Source organism: Schistocerca gregaria, chromosome 1 (assembly GCF_023897955.1).
Source record: "Schistocerca gregaria isolate iqSchGreg1 chromosome 1, iqSchGreg1.2, whole genome shotgun sequence".
Lineage (NCBI taxonomy): Eukaryota > Metazoa > Arthropoda > Insecta > Orthoptera > Acrididae > Schistocerca > Schistocerca gregaria.
This window is the reverse complement of record NC_064920.1, coordinates 667,482,129-667,498,659: the sequence shown is the minus strand read 5'-3', so window position 1 is coordinate 667,498,659 and position 16,531 is coordinate 667,482,129. Positions and strand designations below refer to the sequence as shown.

General features: G+C 44.1%; 1 protein-coding gene and 1 pseudogene across 10 annotated transcripts in view; both read right to left on the bottom strand.

Annotated features, from left to right (window-relative positions):
- Positions 1-16,531, bottom strand: part of LOC126362232 (protein piccolo-like) — a 731,361-nt gene that overhangs the window by 198,107 nt on the left and 516,723 nt on the right. The gene's annotated exons all lie outside the window — the stretch shown is intronic.
- On the bottom strand, positions 6,424-6,541 carry LOC126289165 (5S ribosomal RNA; annotated as a pseudogene).

Genomic DNA, 16,531 nt, shown 5'->3' with positions numbered 1-16,531 from the left:
AGCTTGTTCGACAAGATTGTGACCTTATGTCTCGACCGTGCTATCATTGTTTATTTTTCAGGTGATCAGAGTTATTTTCTTTATAAAATGCAACTTAGTGGCCAGTATGGAACTTTTTGACGCTTAAATAGCTCCCGGTGCTACTCTCTATATTGCGGTATTCCTGCAAACTGTTCTCCTCTGTTCCACGGCTTCGCTTCTTATATTTTCTATTAAAATGGTATGTGTTTTATTAATAAATATTATTAATTGTTATTCTGCGCTTCAGTAACTCAGATCTCGTTCCACTACATGCGGTGGTACAACAGGTACACAACCAGAACTGAAAGGCGGTAATTGATTTCATTGCAGCGTAGAACCAAAACCTCAAGAACAGTAGGCTATAACCAGAACTTAAATTAATGGTGAACAAGTTGGAATCAGTGTGTATCTGCTATTGAAATTAAAGGCAGAAGCACAATGCGATGCGATTGGAAGGACAATGAAAAACACCAGCACATCAGTCGAGTGAACGGAAATGGAAGTACGTCAGTGAAAGATCAAGGTGACGACTGTTGGAGCTAATACAATTGGAAGCAGGCTGAGGAGGTCTAACATGGGAAGAATGTAGACAACAACATAACAATTATAAGAAGTGTTAAACAATTGCATATCACGCTGTGGAAACTGTAGTTGATAAATGATGATGATTTGTTCCACATCACCGAACTGCGAACATCGCATTTTAATTATATGCCTTTATTCAGTCTACGATATTGTTCACTGTAAGAAATGGCCATCTCCCTCATATACAGTCCCAATTACTGAATATCTAAACCTAGCCAGAAACATAAAGGTGTTCTGTTCTTGAAGATTTAGAGGAAATATGACGTGTTATCTTCTTGTGACTAAGACGAACAAGAAATAATTCAGGAATCTCTACAATTTTCTTTCACATGAAACATAAAGCTGCTCTGTTCTGGAAAATTTAGACGTTATCTTCATGTGAGACTAAGATGAACAAGAAATAATTCAGGAATCTCTTTAGTCTTCGTTCACATGAAAATATAAAACCACCAAATAACAACAGGAGGAGCGACCAATAATTGCATAGAAACCCCATAGGAAACTTTATTAGACACACGAAAAGTATCCCTACCGTGTTCCATCCGCAAATAGGTCGAGGTAAAACATCACTTAATTAAAAAATCACATAATTTCTCTGTACGCGCCCTAGTTGCTCTGCTCTTGTGGTTTCCCTGCAAGAGCCGGCCGCTGTAGCCGAGCGGTTCTAGGAACTTCAGTCCGGAACCGCGCTGTTGCTACGGTCGCAGGTTCGAATCCTGCCTCGGGCATGGATGTGTGTGATGTCCTTAGGTTAGTTAGGTTTAAGTAGTTCTGAGTCTAGGGGACTGATGACCTCAGATGTTAAGTCCCATAACGCTTAGAGCCATTTGAGCCATCCCCCCCCCCCCCCCTCGCAAAATATACGACAGAGTAATCTGACTCAAACAGCTCAGCAAAGTTATCCGAAAAGGAAACAAGAGGTTCCTAAGCACTCTTTCGAACTAACTGGCAACAAATTAGAACCCAGTGTCTGAAGACCTTAGAGCTGTTCCTGAATTGACATGGCGAAGATCCCACTCACTTGAAAAATGCTTCGGATCACACTAAGGTTTGTATACGCTGCCTTTTAGAGCTGGAGCTGCGTATCATTTTGTTGCACGTAACGTAACGGCTGATAGCTTGGACTGTTCTGATGGATTGATTCTCTTGCTGTTAATATGTGCTAAGATGTTCCCCCCCAGAAGAAAACAAACCGGAAGAGCGCGTTGGAGTTCTCTAAATTCATTTTGCACTACGTAACACGAAGAACGGCTTCCTTTCTCACAGAGGCGCAATTGAAAGAGAGCTCTCGTTTCATAAATCAACATCTGTGAAGACGGATTTCCAGAAACAGTAATCTGTGGAGATGCTGTCCCTTGTCACCAGACAGGCCACAACCCCGATCTGTGGCACTTATGTTCGTCCTTGCATGAGCTTCGTACATGACTAGGAGAGGTGCCAAGTGAGTCAGCTTTCTTCGCTCTGTCCTCCATCCAGTGAGGCGCGGAATGAAGCCAAGGCGCTGTCACTGCAACCAGGCGACGCATCTGAAGAACAGGAAAAGCTGTGTTCCCCCGGTCGCGAAAGTACATGGTGGGTCTGGGGTATACCGTTACTCAAAAATTTGGAAGCTAGTGTCTAAGAACAGTCCCTATCTTACTCTGACACAGTATGCGAGTAACATTTGTATGACTGCAGAAGCATTGTTAATGTATGTATGACAAAATAGAAACAACAACAACAAGAACAACACCTGCAGTGGAGAAAATTCTTTCCCTCACTCATAGCACTTCTCAGTTTGATTCACGATAGAGCCGTTCGTTAGTTCATGACAGTTAGAGTAACCAATGATCTCGTCTTATTATTTTTCTTATGGTATTACTTTCCTGTCTCGTACAAACCCCTCATTCGTCGTTTGCCGTGACAATGGTTCTTACGGAGTGCGAAAGTGTACGAAGCAGAGACGCCCTCTAAATGTGAGTTGGTGTCCGGGAGAAGTGCGAAAATGTGGTAAAGTATGGTGGTCGCGGAATGTTCAATGTCATGCGTCTCTCATAGGGACAGAAGTTTAGTTTCGTGTCTTGGTGTTTCCCGTCAGTGGATGCCACGTAGAGTTGCTCTCGGTGGACAGAGATGTTTGCTGGAACGCATCTGCTGCAAATGATGCTGAACGTTCGGTCAGCAGAGATTGTACGGAGATAGAATTGGATCGACCCTTAATAAAAAGTTTCCAATATTAGGGATAATAATTTTAGTAATTTTCGTTCATACAGTGATTACAAAACTGAAACAAGCAGTAAGTAAATGAAGTTGAGTTCTAATATCGATCTGCTTAATAGACAACGTAATTCTATAGTACTTAAAGAATTTCTATACAAAAAATTACATTAGACTTCGGAAATAAATTAAAAATAATTAAAGGACTAAGATATAGCAATCGTTATTCTCTATTCTAATTTAAAAGAAGGAATTCAGTAGAAAGAAACAACAGATGATAACAGCACATCTGTGTCCTCCTCAGAAGATACTAAACCACACCGATAATAAATGGGCCGTCATGCTCTAAGTAGGTAGGAAGCCACGGGTACGTGCTAGACTCAAATACAGATTCTGTTCAACAGTAAAGACAACGTTCGACCTTTAGAATAGAGTACAATTTATAGTATATTTTGCAATCTATGTGGCAGATTATATGTAGGTTAATCTGGTAGAGCTATATCTACTAGGCTGCCTGAGCACAAAAGGAGTTGGAGACTGAAGAAGAAAGATTTCACCTTGGTTGAACATGCTCTGAATGAATGTGATTGGGGTGGTTTTCAACGTAATGTTCTCCACAAAAGGACTAAAGGCAGAAAACTGATATTACTCAAAATTCTGGATATTAATAAACACCAGTCAAAGAATCCTGACAGAGTTCTTAATGATCAATCACAGTTTCATTATTAACACTTACTGAAATAGCGTCAACCAGCTAATATTTTTTTCTCTCTCACGTACGCGTGCTATAATCGATACACGCCCACATTTCATAGACTCCTTTCTCTCCCCTGCCCACACCACCTCTCTTCGGCCATTCACAAGTTGTTTTCAGTTATTTAATGCATGTAACACAGCAGGCTGTGCTAATACTCACTTGTACGCCGTTTCTGGCTTATACTTCCTACATTTTTAATCTATGACTATAAATTAATAAAAGATTTATATGTTCAAGTCTTCTTTGTGAATTTCATTATGCTTGTGTTTTTGTATAGACATATAATTGTAAAACGTCACATCTGTTTGGAAAAATAATCTTTGCATAGCCATAAGCTCTCGCAAAGTGTTGCGTGAACCATCTGTATAGTCTTAAGTTAACTGAGGATGGCCTAGAAATCCGGAGGCCGGTTATGAAGCGATAAATCGGAGCCCTGGTGAAATAGTACAAAGGGCAACGGAAGCTTTTGCTTGCTGGCACTGCACATTTTGGCAGCTGTTGGAAGGGAAAATGGCGGGGGAGGCCGGGGGTGGGCGAATCAAAACAACATATGCCGTATGCGTTAGTGACGTACAGATCGTGTATTTCAGTATTCGTGTTGAGTTGGCTGAGTGAAATTTCAGGTCAACCAGTGGATATATTTTTGGGGTGATGGGATCTTCAAATGGGCTGGACATCGGAAAACACAACGTCTCATTACATGTAGTGAATCTTACACAAAAAAGATGACTTTCCATAGGTCTATAATCATAAGCTAGATGAGATGAGAAAATTGCCGGAAGTCATAACCGTCTCCTTTAACAGTTGGCACGCATTCTGTCCACATATAGAGTATACTATTATAAAAGAAAGTAATTAACAACCATGAAAAAATTTAATAACGAAAATTGTCTACTTCTTTTTCATAATATTTTCACTTCGTCAATATATATGCTACCAAATAAAAAAAGTGAAGCACCCAGAACGGGAGGAAGAAATGAAATGAGACTGAGATGGTAGTGATTATAAAATTGAATCAAATTTACGAAGAACTTGGCTGTATGAGCAAATTTGTCAGTATGAACTTATGTCCCCTGGACCGAATGCATGTACTGGTTCGATTGGGAACGGTGTCATAAAATCGATGCATCCTTTTCTACAGCAAGCCGGCCCACAACTGTTGTGATTGTTCCTTGATATCCTGTACAGTGGAAAAGGGATGGAGTTCACGTCGGAGCTGGTCACACATTAAGTTCGTTGGGGAACAAAGGGACAGAAGAGGGACATTGCTGGCCACGGAAGTACGTCAACAGACAGTCATAGACACATGGAATATGTAGAAGAGTACTGTCCTGTTGGAAAATGGTACGGCAATATTATCGCATGAGACGTAAGACATGAGAACGTAGGATGTCCGTGACCGTTGTGCCGACAGAGTTCCCTCAAGCACCTGCAGCCGTGCACCTCACACCATGACTCCAGGAGTCCAAAACATTGGAAGAATGGATTCTCGTCATCGTACTCCCCGACGATGGTCATCCAGCGCCGTGCAGAAACGCAATTATTTGCCAAACACAATGCCATGCTACTCATCAGCAGTCCATGATCCCAGTCAAGGCACCACTCCAAACTCAGCTGTTTGTGTTATAGTTTTAACAGAAATATTCCCCATACAGTTGCTGCAAGTCTCTGACCAGTGGTATGGGATGACACAGAATATTGCAGGGAGTCAATTACTTGTTTTCAGATATGAAGGTTTTATGACATGCTTGGTACACAATAAGGAGTTCCTAGCTTGTGATGGTCAGACGAGGTCGATCGGAACATTTACAATGAGTCTGTCAACCCTCAGGTTCCAAACCGGTCATATGAAGACCCACAGTGATGCCCCGTTTCAAACTCTGTCAGGTGCTGATAAATCATACGAGCATGCTGCATCTCAACATGTGATAGTCGTCGCACCGCGTGACGGGACTGCGTCTTATCTCGATTGTTGGTGGCGTCTGACAACTGAGAGTTGTGTCTCCAGTCTGTGGTGTGTTTCTTGTACTGATGTTCCGGATGCCCTAGTTGTGGTTTCCAGTCTTCCTTAGACCATTACCTTTGAGTGCAATCAGTTATTAGGTAGTGGCATTGCCCTCCCCCCTCTCCTCCTCCCCCCCCCCCCCCCCCCCCACCGAATTATCACCAACTTTAGCACCTAACTAAACTGCAGAATGAAAGCCTTTTCTTGGAACATCTTTATTTTTAAAATGATGAAAGATCAATGATATTTAGATTGTGTTTGTCTCTGTGTGTGTGTGTGTGTGTGTGTGTGTGTGTATTCTTGTGTGGGTGGGTGTGTGTGGGGGGGGGGGGGGGGGTGTTTGTTTGAGGAAAGAATTCGTGGTGCATCGAAAGTGCTACCCACAACTCCTTCTCAGATAAGAAAGCTAACTATTCACAGTGAGGGTAAATAGATGTTGCGAAACATACTTCCCCTGCATCACTCCCCACCATTGTGGCACTTGTTTGACCTGTACACTGCAACCCTATTTTAAATCAAACAGATTCAAATGTATGTACTAGATTTAGTATTTGTAATGACTTGATTGCTGCATTCCGTGCTTCTGAACTGGCAGAAATTGGACAACTTCAGCCTGTTAGTGCGTTGTATCTAACCACTCTAATAAAAACTAAACGAAAATCCGCCCGAACAGGCCATGAAGGCCCAACGGTACCAATCGGCCGCCGTGTCATCCTCGGCCTACAGACTTAATTGGATGCAGATATGGAAGGGAGTTTGGTCAGCACACCGTTCTCCCGTCAGTTTACGAGACTAAAGCCGCTAATTCTCAATCAAGTAACTCCTTAGTTCGCCTCACAAGGGCTGAGTGCATCCCGCTTGCCAACAGCGCTCGGAAGACTGGATGGTTACTCATCCAAGTTCTAGCCCAGTCCGACAGCGCTTAACTTCGGTGATCTGATGGGAACCGGTGTTATCACTGCTGTAAGGCCATTGGCCAAGCACTCTAATAATAATAATAATAATAATAATAATAATAATAATGACACTGTGTACAGCACTATAGTAGCCCTTATGTAGTTACTGTTGTGTCGTGTTGTCGATTAATTCATTTTTCTGTCTAGAAGCGAGTAATGAAGGAATTTGTGGACTACTGCAGTTACAGTCTACAACATTTTCTTGAGATATTTAGTATTTGTTACGTATATGTCGCACTTTTATCATCAGCGATGTACAGAACAAAGCATAACCTATGTGTGTAGAGGGTGAACTATGTGAGAAACTTTAACCTCCACCACATTAATGCTGTTAACTGAGAAAAAGTGATTATTGATACCTCATATAATCAATATTAGAGTCTTACAAAATAGTGATAATAGTAATGATCTTTTGAAAATAATTTAGTTTCGTGACTGAAATAGGATCTGATCGTTTAGTTTTTGCCCCTCAGAAAATTCCATGTAACCCCTCAGGGGGTAATTACCCCCATGTTGGGAACCACTATGCTAGGTGTGGTTGCATTTGTCTAGTCGTATTCTGGCACTAGCGAGACAGTCGCACAGTAGACGTGGCTAACGAGTGTTGTGCAATCGCTGCAGCCCCGTGCCAAGAGCACGGATGCTCGAGATGTGGACTATGCTGTCTTCCTACGCAAGAGTCGCAGTCTCGCGGTACCTCGTGAAGGGTGGGTATTTCACTGGTCGGTTGGAAAGCGCTTCGGCATGTGGACGGACAAGCGAAGAGCACGGTTTGGAAGCCTCTGCAGACCGTCCATGTGCGTGTTCGCCAAATACTCGAAGATGGGTCGAAACAGCGTAAAGTACATGGCGACGCCCAGCTGAGGTAGAAGTGTTGTCTCAAGATTCAAACACTGGGTAGAGAACCCCTATCCTTACAGAGACCATGTGGAAGTAGTTCTCGATGTGTTGTTCCCATTTTAATCTTCTGTCTGCGGTGATGCCCAGCTACATTACTGTGGTGCCCCATGGCACAGCTGTTCCTCGGATGGTAATAGGCGGCAGAGCTGCTGGCACTGGTTATCTCGCAATCGTTATGGCTTGGGTCTTCTCACCATTGAATTTTCGATTTCATTTGGTGACCCTCTGCGCCATTTATTCGAGTGCTTGCTGTAAGCAGCGACATAGGTGAGCGAAAAAAAAAAGTGTGCGCTATGTACAGGGTATACAGCATCGGTCCCACGACGGATCCCAGAGGTACGCCAGTACAGTTAGGACGTTCCGATTCTTCCCCTCTGCCCGCACGTGGCATGTGATCCTAGCTCTATAAACTCTATCAGGTCTGGTGACAATAAGATACAGGAACAACACGAATGGACTCTGATGCCCGTTCGACCCGTCACAGATAGTTGCAACTCTAGTAATATACACATATATCCTCACATGATGCGTACGTGTAGCAGTAAACTTTAATCTACACTAAGGTGACAAAAGTCTTTGAATACCTCACAATATAGCGTCAGACCTCCTCTAGCCAGAAGTAATGCAGTAACTCGACGTGGCATGGACTCAACAAGTCGCTGGAAGTCCCCCCTACAGAAACACAGAGCCATGCTGCCTTTATTGCCACCCGTGATTGCGAAAGCGTCGCCGGTGCAGAATTTTGTGCGAGAATAGACCTTTTGATTATGTCCCATAAATGTTCGATAGGATTCATGTAGAGCGATCTGGGTGGCCAAATCATTCGCTCAAAATGTCCAGAATGTTGTTTGAACCAATCGCGAAAAGCGTTGGCCCAGTGACATGTCGAATTACCATCCACAAAAATCCATCGTTGTTTGTGAGCATGAAATCCATGAATGGCTACAGATGGTCTCCACGTGATCTAACACACTCATTTCCAGGCAACGATCGGTTCATTTGGACCAGAGGACACAGTCCATTCCATGTAAACACAGCCCACACCGCCACGGAGCAACCACCAGCTTGCACAGTCCCTTGTTGACAACTTGAGGCATTGCTTTGGGGGGTGTGCGCCACACTCGAATCCTACCATCAGAGTAGTGAAATTGGGACTCATCTGACCAGGCCACAGTTTTCCAGTCGATTAGGGTCCAAAAGATATTGTCACGAGCCCAGGAGAGCCGCTGCAGGCGATGGACTCGCATCGGTCGTCTGCTGCCACAGCGCATTAGTGCCAAATTTCGCGCCCTGTCGTAACAGTCGTACGTCCCACATTGACTCCTGCGGTTATTTCACAAAGTGTTGCCCATCTGTTAGAACTGACAGCTCTCTGCAATCGCCGCTCCTCTCAGCCGTTAAGGCGTTGTCCGTGGTGAGAACAGTACCCTAAATCTGACATTCTCGACACTCTCTTGACACTGTGGATCTAAGAATATTGAATTCTCTAACGATTTCCAAAATGAAATGACCCACGCGTTTAGCTCCAGCTACCATTCCGCGTTCAGAGTCTGTTAATTTCTCTCGTGCGGAAACCTTTTCACATGGATCACCGAGTTCAAATGACATCTCCGCCAGTGCAGTGCCATTTTATATCTTGTGTAAGCGATATTACCGCCATCTGTATATGTACACACCGCTGTCCCATGACATTATCACCTTAGTGTGAATCAAACAATCGGGCAGGCAACGGCAGGTTCAACATATCGTCCCACGCGGTCGTCGGACGGAGCAGAACAAGAGAATCCTGCCTCTTCTCACCCTGTTGCACGCCGGAGAGAGCGTGCTGTGGTCCGTGTTATGGAGCGCGGCGGTCCGGGACATGCGTGTGGTAACCGAAGCCGTGGCAGCGTGAGTCATTAGGGAAGACCGGTTCCCACGCCGCCAGCCCCCATCCGGTACGACACAGACAGGCGCAAGGCGCCGGCCCCCACAGAATTCCTGTGACAGAGGAGGATGCACAAAGCTGACCCGGCGCACGCCTGTCGTCTTCGAAACCTGTTGCTGGTATCGTTTCAGCACAGGTGGTAGCAAACCCTACGTAACTGCGCTTGAATATCTGTAAGAAGCAAACCAATGCAAATCACCTTGCTGTCTCGTAGGAGAGTTGTTTTGGCTTCGGCAAAGGATGGATCTGTTGTTGCGTCACAAAATTTAATCAGTTCTGTAACACAAACGTTGAACTGCGCAATTGCCGCAGGAACAGTCAGCGCTTTCCGGTAATGTTAGCTACAGGAACTACGTTTCCTAGGAGAAGGCACTCCTTTGTGTTTCTACCAAGCTGATAAAACTCAGAGGGCCCTTCTCTGTGTCCATGAGGAAACAGCTATACAGATATCTGATGGAGCAGCTCATGGGCAAAATCTTTTTGGTCGTTAGCGCGGAAATTGTCTTCTTCTTAAATAATGTCAACTGGCATCCATTATTTTGGAATCAGTCGTGTGTTATATGACGTCGGTAGAATTACGGTCGCGCCACGGGAGTATACAAGCGCCTGACTAGCCTTCTGCAATTGCGAGAGCACACCGCGTGCACTGTGAGCTGACTGCAGAACTTTCACTTCTATTTTAGTGTGGTTCAGATTTCCGCGCTTACCGTTCTTCCTATTCATATCTCGCATCTCTCACGGTCAGTTACTACATATTCTGGGTGTTACTTTTCATGATTTCTCACGTTCCACTCTACGATTTGCACTATCTGTTATCTTGTACCATTGTTTTTCTCTTGTTACTCGTTGCTTGTAAGAAGGGAACGGCTATACGACGAGAAATATAGAATAGTCCACTGATGTCCTGTACTGTAACAACGCTATCTCCCTTTCAACTGTGTTTTCAGTAGTTCAGTATATAATTGTGCCACTAATTACTGCTTGTCTATCCCTGGTTTGTGGCTTCCCAGTGTGCATTATCATATAACCCAGTCTGGTCGAAACACTTGTCTTAAGGACGTCATCAAATGCTGGCACGATCAATGTAATTGCTCTCCTCTTCTTCGACAATTTCAATTTTTTGTATTGCTACATTCGTTTCAGGATAAATCACAATCAAGAGAACTGGGGCTTGAACCTTGTTCTACTTGTTGATCACCAGTTTTTATCTTGGTTCTAATGTGGTGTTCTCCTCATCATGCCATAACTTCTGTTTTTGACATGTTGTTGTTGTTGTTGTCTTCAGTCCTGAGACTGGTTTGATGCAGCTCTCCATGCTACTCTATCCTGTGCAAGCTGCTTCATCTCCCAGTACCTACTGCAACCTACATCCTTCTGAATCTGCTTAGTATATTCATCTCTTGGTCTCCCTCTACGATTTTTACCCTCCACGCTGCCCTCCAATGCTAAATTTGTGATCCCTTGATGCCTCAAACATATCTCAAAATCATAGCTTTTGCAAATGATGTTTAGTATCTGTATTGATTTCTGAACCTTACATTCATCATTCGATAGGATGAACTGATCATCTGCGAGAAGTTCGTCATCATTTTACTAACTTAACCACTCACTTAACCACTTCAATAAACTATTCTATTGGCTTTGTGCCTGAGCAGTGGCGACTTTAATGTTGTCACGCATGACACTCCGCTGGCGCCATTAACTACTTGGGCTGCGGATATCAATTCTGATCATATGTAGGGGGGCGAGGGTCTTTGGTCGAAGGGTGTGTTGTTTGTTTCTGGGGGGCCGTGGTACGGACATTTAGCTGGAGGGCACGTGACTGGCAAGTGGCGTCGGGCATGGATGTGTGTGATGTCCTTAGGTTAGTTAGGTTTAAGTAGTTCTAAGTTCTAGGGGACTAATGACCAAAGCAGTTGAGTCCCATAGTGCTCAGAGCCATTTGAACCAACTGGCAAGTGGTTGGTTTTGGGGACTCCTGCTGTCCGGTTTGGGCCTTTAGAAGCCGCGAGTGGTTAAATCGGTCGGTGGCAAGCTTTGCTGGCTGGATTAAGGATTAATATCGACGAGTTGCGGGAAGAGCAGCGGACCCTGCGTACAACCTGGTCACCGAGTTCCGGCCAACTCTGCAAGCTTGAATTTTACGGCACCTGGAAGATCACCAGTACCGATTGTAGGCAATATCACCCTTGCGTGTAATTCTGGAAGTCATCTCTCCTTCACACCTGAGTTGAGTTAAGTGTTATTTTTTATTGGCACTTGTTATCGTAAGGCCACGACTGTGTTAATGTGGAATTAGATCTGTCATTAATGCGCCTCCAGGTGATTATGTGGATAGCCGTTGGTCCGTGTAACTGATAACAGTTCGTTATTCCAGCCCATATTGCTTGCAAGTGCACGAGCGTTCTTTGATGTAAATTGAATTAATGAAATTTAAATTGCAACATAGTATGTGTCTAGTAATTGGATTTTCAGACGCTAATGCTTCACGTTGTTAACTTTCAAATAATTTTAAGGAGTGTTAAACGTGTAACTTGTATGCGTAGCCACTTCTGGAATCTACATCTAGATCCATACTCAGCATGCAACCTGACGGTGTGTGGCGGAGGGTACTTTGAGTACCTCTGTCGGTTCTCCTTTCTATTCCAGTCTCGTATTGTTCGTGGAAAGAAAGACTGTTGGTATGCCTCTGTGTGGGCTCTGATCTCTCTGATTTTATCCTCATTGTCTCTTCGCGAGATGTATGTAGGAGGGAGCAATATACTGCTTGACTCCTCGGTGAAGGTAAGGTCTCGAAATTTCAACAAAAGCCCGTACCGAGCTACTGAGCGTCTCTCCTGCAAAGTCTTCCACTGGAGTTTATCTATCATCGCCGTAACGCTTTCGCGATTACTAAGTGATCCTGTAACGAAGTGCGCTGCTCTCCGTTGGATCTTCTCTCTCTCTTCTATGTACCCTTACCGTTGCCTATCTCTTAGACATTCTCGTTTGCAGCCTTACTTGGGTAAATTGCTGTTTCGTTCTGATGTGTGTTGTCACAGTAGGACGCGTTCCTGTTTCCTTGGCCCCGAACAGGGACGTGTTTTCTTCCTGCTGCGGCGACACCTCCGTTGTCGCACGACTTCTAGGTTGGCCCGCAATCAGACGCCTCTACCAGCCGCCTCATCTTGGCTCAAGTTAAGGAAAACTGATCGTTTGATGCGTGTCACTGCGGAATGTCACCAGTTAATTCCGGAACTCTTGATTTATTCAATATTGTGAATTCAGTAAGCACATAAGCTTTAAAGCGAGTTCTGCAAGTCCAGAGTTCTTTGTCAATATATTTGCTCTTTTATTCAAAAAATGGTTCAAATGGCTCTGAGCACTATGGGACTCAACTGCTGTGGTCATTAGTCCCCTAGAACTTAGAACTACTTAAACCTAACGACATCACACACATCCATGCCCAAGGCTGCTCTTTTATTACTTGTTTAAACCTTGCACCCTTATTGCTAGTTCTGGAGTGCCTTAAATTTTAAAGCCTTTACTTTTGCGTACGAACTGTTGAGTTTCCTGTTTTTGTCTACAGTCATTAGGTAATTCATTCATTGTGAACTTTACTGTGTATTGCCGTTGGCTGTGAAAGCCATTTTCTGTAATTTGTCACCGTTCTTGTATTTTGAGGGACTGTATTTTTATGTAAGAGTAATTATTAATGTTGCTGCTGGTGTGTACCAGCTGGGAGTCGCGTTTAAATTGTATGCCTTCCCAGCTCTTCTTGTGTTTTTGGGGATTGTGTATTTTATTGCTTAAGGGATTTTGTGAAGGCTTATAAATTGCTAAGGGCTTTCCAACAGTAAAAATCTGTGGCGTGACTTATTATCCTTTCTGTATTTTGCGTGGGCGTTGCCTATTTGTTTAAAGTCTCATCCATGCTTGGGAATTGTTAGTGCCTTCAGTGGCAGTCATTCGTAACTCATTTTACTGGTAAAACTCAGTTTGTTGAACCAGCTTGCCGTCACATCTAGTTCGTGTGACTTCTTACTTGTATTTGGAGACTTATGTATATTCCTGGGTTAAGCCCTGCTCTTAACAGTATAAATTGTTAAAGATTTATATTAATGAGTTGTTGTTAAGCAATAAAGTGTATTCCTTGAAATGACAAATGAGGAAACATGTGGGTCCACCTTCAATGCGTTATTCCTTAAAATTATCCCAATCCTTGTTGTGAGGTATCCGTTGATAGCAGAGCTAATGTCCCGGATTAAATTCGAAACTTCACTGCAGCATCTCATGCAATGGGGGCATGTGACACTGTTGAGCCGGCCGGAGTGGCCGAGCGGTTCTATGCGCTACAGTCTAGAGCCGCGAGACCGCTGCGATCGCAGGTTCGAATCCTGCCTCGGGCATGGATGTGTGTGATGTCCCTAGGTTAGTTAGGTTTAAGTAGTTCTAAGTTCTAGTGGACTGATCACCTCAGAAGTTGAGTCACATAGTGCTCAGAGCCATTTGAACCATTTGACACTGTTGATGACGTTGCATGGGGACGATAGGCCCAGACGTCCCCTTGGTGTTGTTTGAAAAGAGTAGGCTATGTGCTGGCTTGACCCCCTTCCTTCCCTCATCATCACAAAACACAAACACGATACCACATTACACACACACACCGTTTCAGTCATCTGTACATGTGAGGTACCCTTAACACACAAATCTCATACTTCGCGAAGGAAAGGTGCTAGTGTGCGCGAATAGGGAGAACCTTTCCAATGAGGCGGTTGAACTTGTTCTTCGTGGCGGCCTCCCAGCCAAGCATGCCATACGAGTTTTCTTCTTACTTTTATCATTGCGAGCTGTACCACACCCCTATGACCTCTCTTTTACAACTCTCAACAACTGATTTCCTTTCGTTTGTGCCAATAAGGCTACAGCTCAATGAAAAGTCTGTAGCTCGTGGTCTATTGGCTAGCGTTGCTGCCTCTGGATCAAGGGGTCCCGAGTTCGATTCTCGGCCGCGTTGGGGATTTTCTCCGCCCTGGGACTGGGTGTTTATGTTGTCCTCAATTTTTAATCATCATTCGTGAAACTGGCAAGATTAGACTGTGTAAAGACTCGGAATTTGTACGGGCGCTGATAACCGCGCAGTTGAGCGCCGCACTAACCAAACATCATCATCTCAATTAAAAGAATGTTAGTTGTCTCACAGTATTTGATTCTAATGAAGTATTCGCTAAACGTAACCCCTGGGTTGCTCTGCCATCATTTGGAACCGCGCCTGCATTTAAACAGCTCGTCACACATGACGTACATCGACCCTGGCTCTTAGTATTCCAGCTGGAAGCTTCAGCGTCCATTAGATACGGGAAGCGTGATTCACCACTGGAGGACCCAAGCAAGAACACGCCTCAGTTCTTCTGCCGAGAGTTGCTGTCGGCATTCCATAAGCTGCTTCCTGAAGAAGCGACAAGCTTCATATCTGCGCAGAAGCATTTCGATTCTGATCACAGCCATAAATAATGTGCGAGTGCATTGTTGCTTGTAGGGGTTACTATTAGGGCGTTTAAAACGTGCTATTACGGGTACCGCACTATTGTGTTCGCAGTTAACTGATTCTCCACGTATATGATAATGTTACTATCTGTTAGCTACGATAGAAGTCTCTCATGTGTGTAACAGTGAATGTAGGGGGACTTTCACGGTTATGCGTGCAGCAGTATACACCGAAATATCAGAGCTGTAGAAAATTGGTTAATGTTTAGAATGTGGAAGCAAAATAAAGGAAAATCCTTTTCGATAAGACTGATTATTTGAAATAATGGTAATTCGTTTTTACGATTGTTATTTTGCTGGCTTACACCTCTTCCTAACATGATAGTTTTGGAAGAAGCAACGAACTTGAATTCAACATTGCTACTGAGTTAATACGTTTCACATATTCTTACCTAACCTGCCTCTACTGTTGGTGTTCCTCCATTGTCCCTTCTTGTGCCTAGGTGTCTTACTTCAGTTACATTTATAATACCGTACCTCTTCTCTTCGTAATTTATCCGTTCACTGAAGGTTTTACATCTTTCTATAATGCTACGCCTCAAGACTAGTAACCGAATACTAAAGGTGAAAGAGATTCTCAATGGTAGTGCTGCTTTTGAACTGTAATGGATGGATATAAAACGAAGGAAGGACATCACTAAACTTCTCTCGAAAATTGGTAGCTGGAGAGTAGGGCCTGAGAGGAATGATCATCTGTACCACGAATGCACATCGAACCAAGCAGTGGTAAAATTTATAACATACTTCATGAACTCTCAAGTCAACCTGGCGACGAGGAACTTTGTGAAGCGGCATTTTTTTCTCCTTGTCGGTAAAATTATGGCGATGTACATCTTAGCACCACCAGAATACGAGTGGGCAGCCTTTGAGTTGACCAGCAGCGCACCACAGAGATCTAGTTTCCACAGTCGTTGATGTCTCGAACACTTCTTTCTTTATGCATGACAGAATTCGACGAAGAAAACGACTTCGAAAAGGAAGGAGAAATGAAGATTGGAACTTGACGCCCCGCTTCTTCTAGGTGCCAGTCCCGTGTCTTCGCCACTGCAGTAGGTCGCTCGCTGAAAATGAAAGTGGCGGTGCGACAGCCGTGCCCGTGGCCATCGCCATGACTCACGAGACAGGTCGATCAGCGGGCACTCTCAGCCACTGCTGTTCTCAGGCACGAACATGGGTGACTCATCCCAAAGGGAAGCCCTATGACGTTTACTGAGAATCACAACGCATGTCTGGGAAATACAAAAATGTTCTCATAACAGAAGCAGAAGGGGGGGTGTAGGGAGGGAGGAAGAGAGAGAGAGAGAGAGAGAGAGAGAGAGAGAGAGAGAGAGAGAGAGAGACAGAGAGAGTATATTCCTGATGCAGCAGATGAACGGTGATAAACAGAGTTATTTCTTACGATATAGGAAATCGGGAAGATGGTGAAGTGTCCACTACTATTGGGCAGGATCAGCAGAACCTGCAAGCAGTTAACGTATGTCACGTACTCCAGTATCTCTATTTGGAGTTGTTTTCTACACATAACTGATGTTATCTGGAGCATCCGCTGACCGATGCATAAACAGAATTAATTGGAAAAATAGGACCAACTTTCGTAACAAGTTGCTCATTGTTTTTGTGGACGGAATTATGCCTGATGATGGGGAAAAAAGATTGTA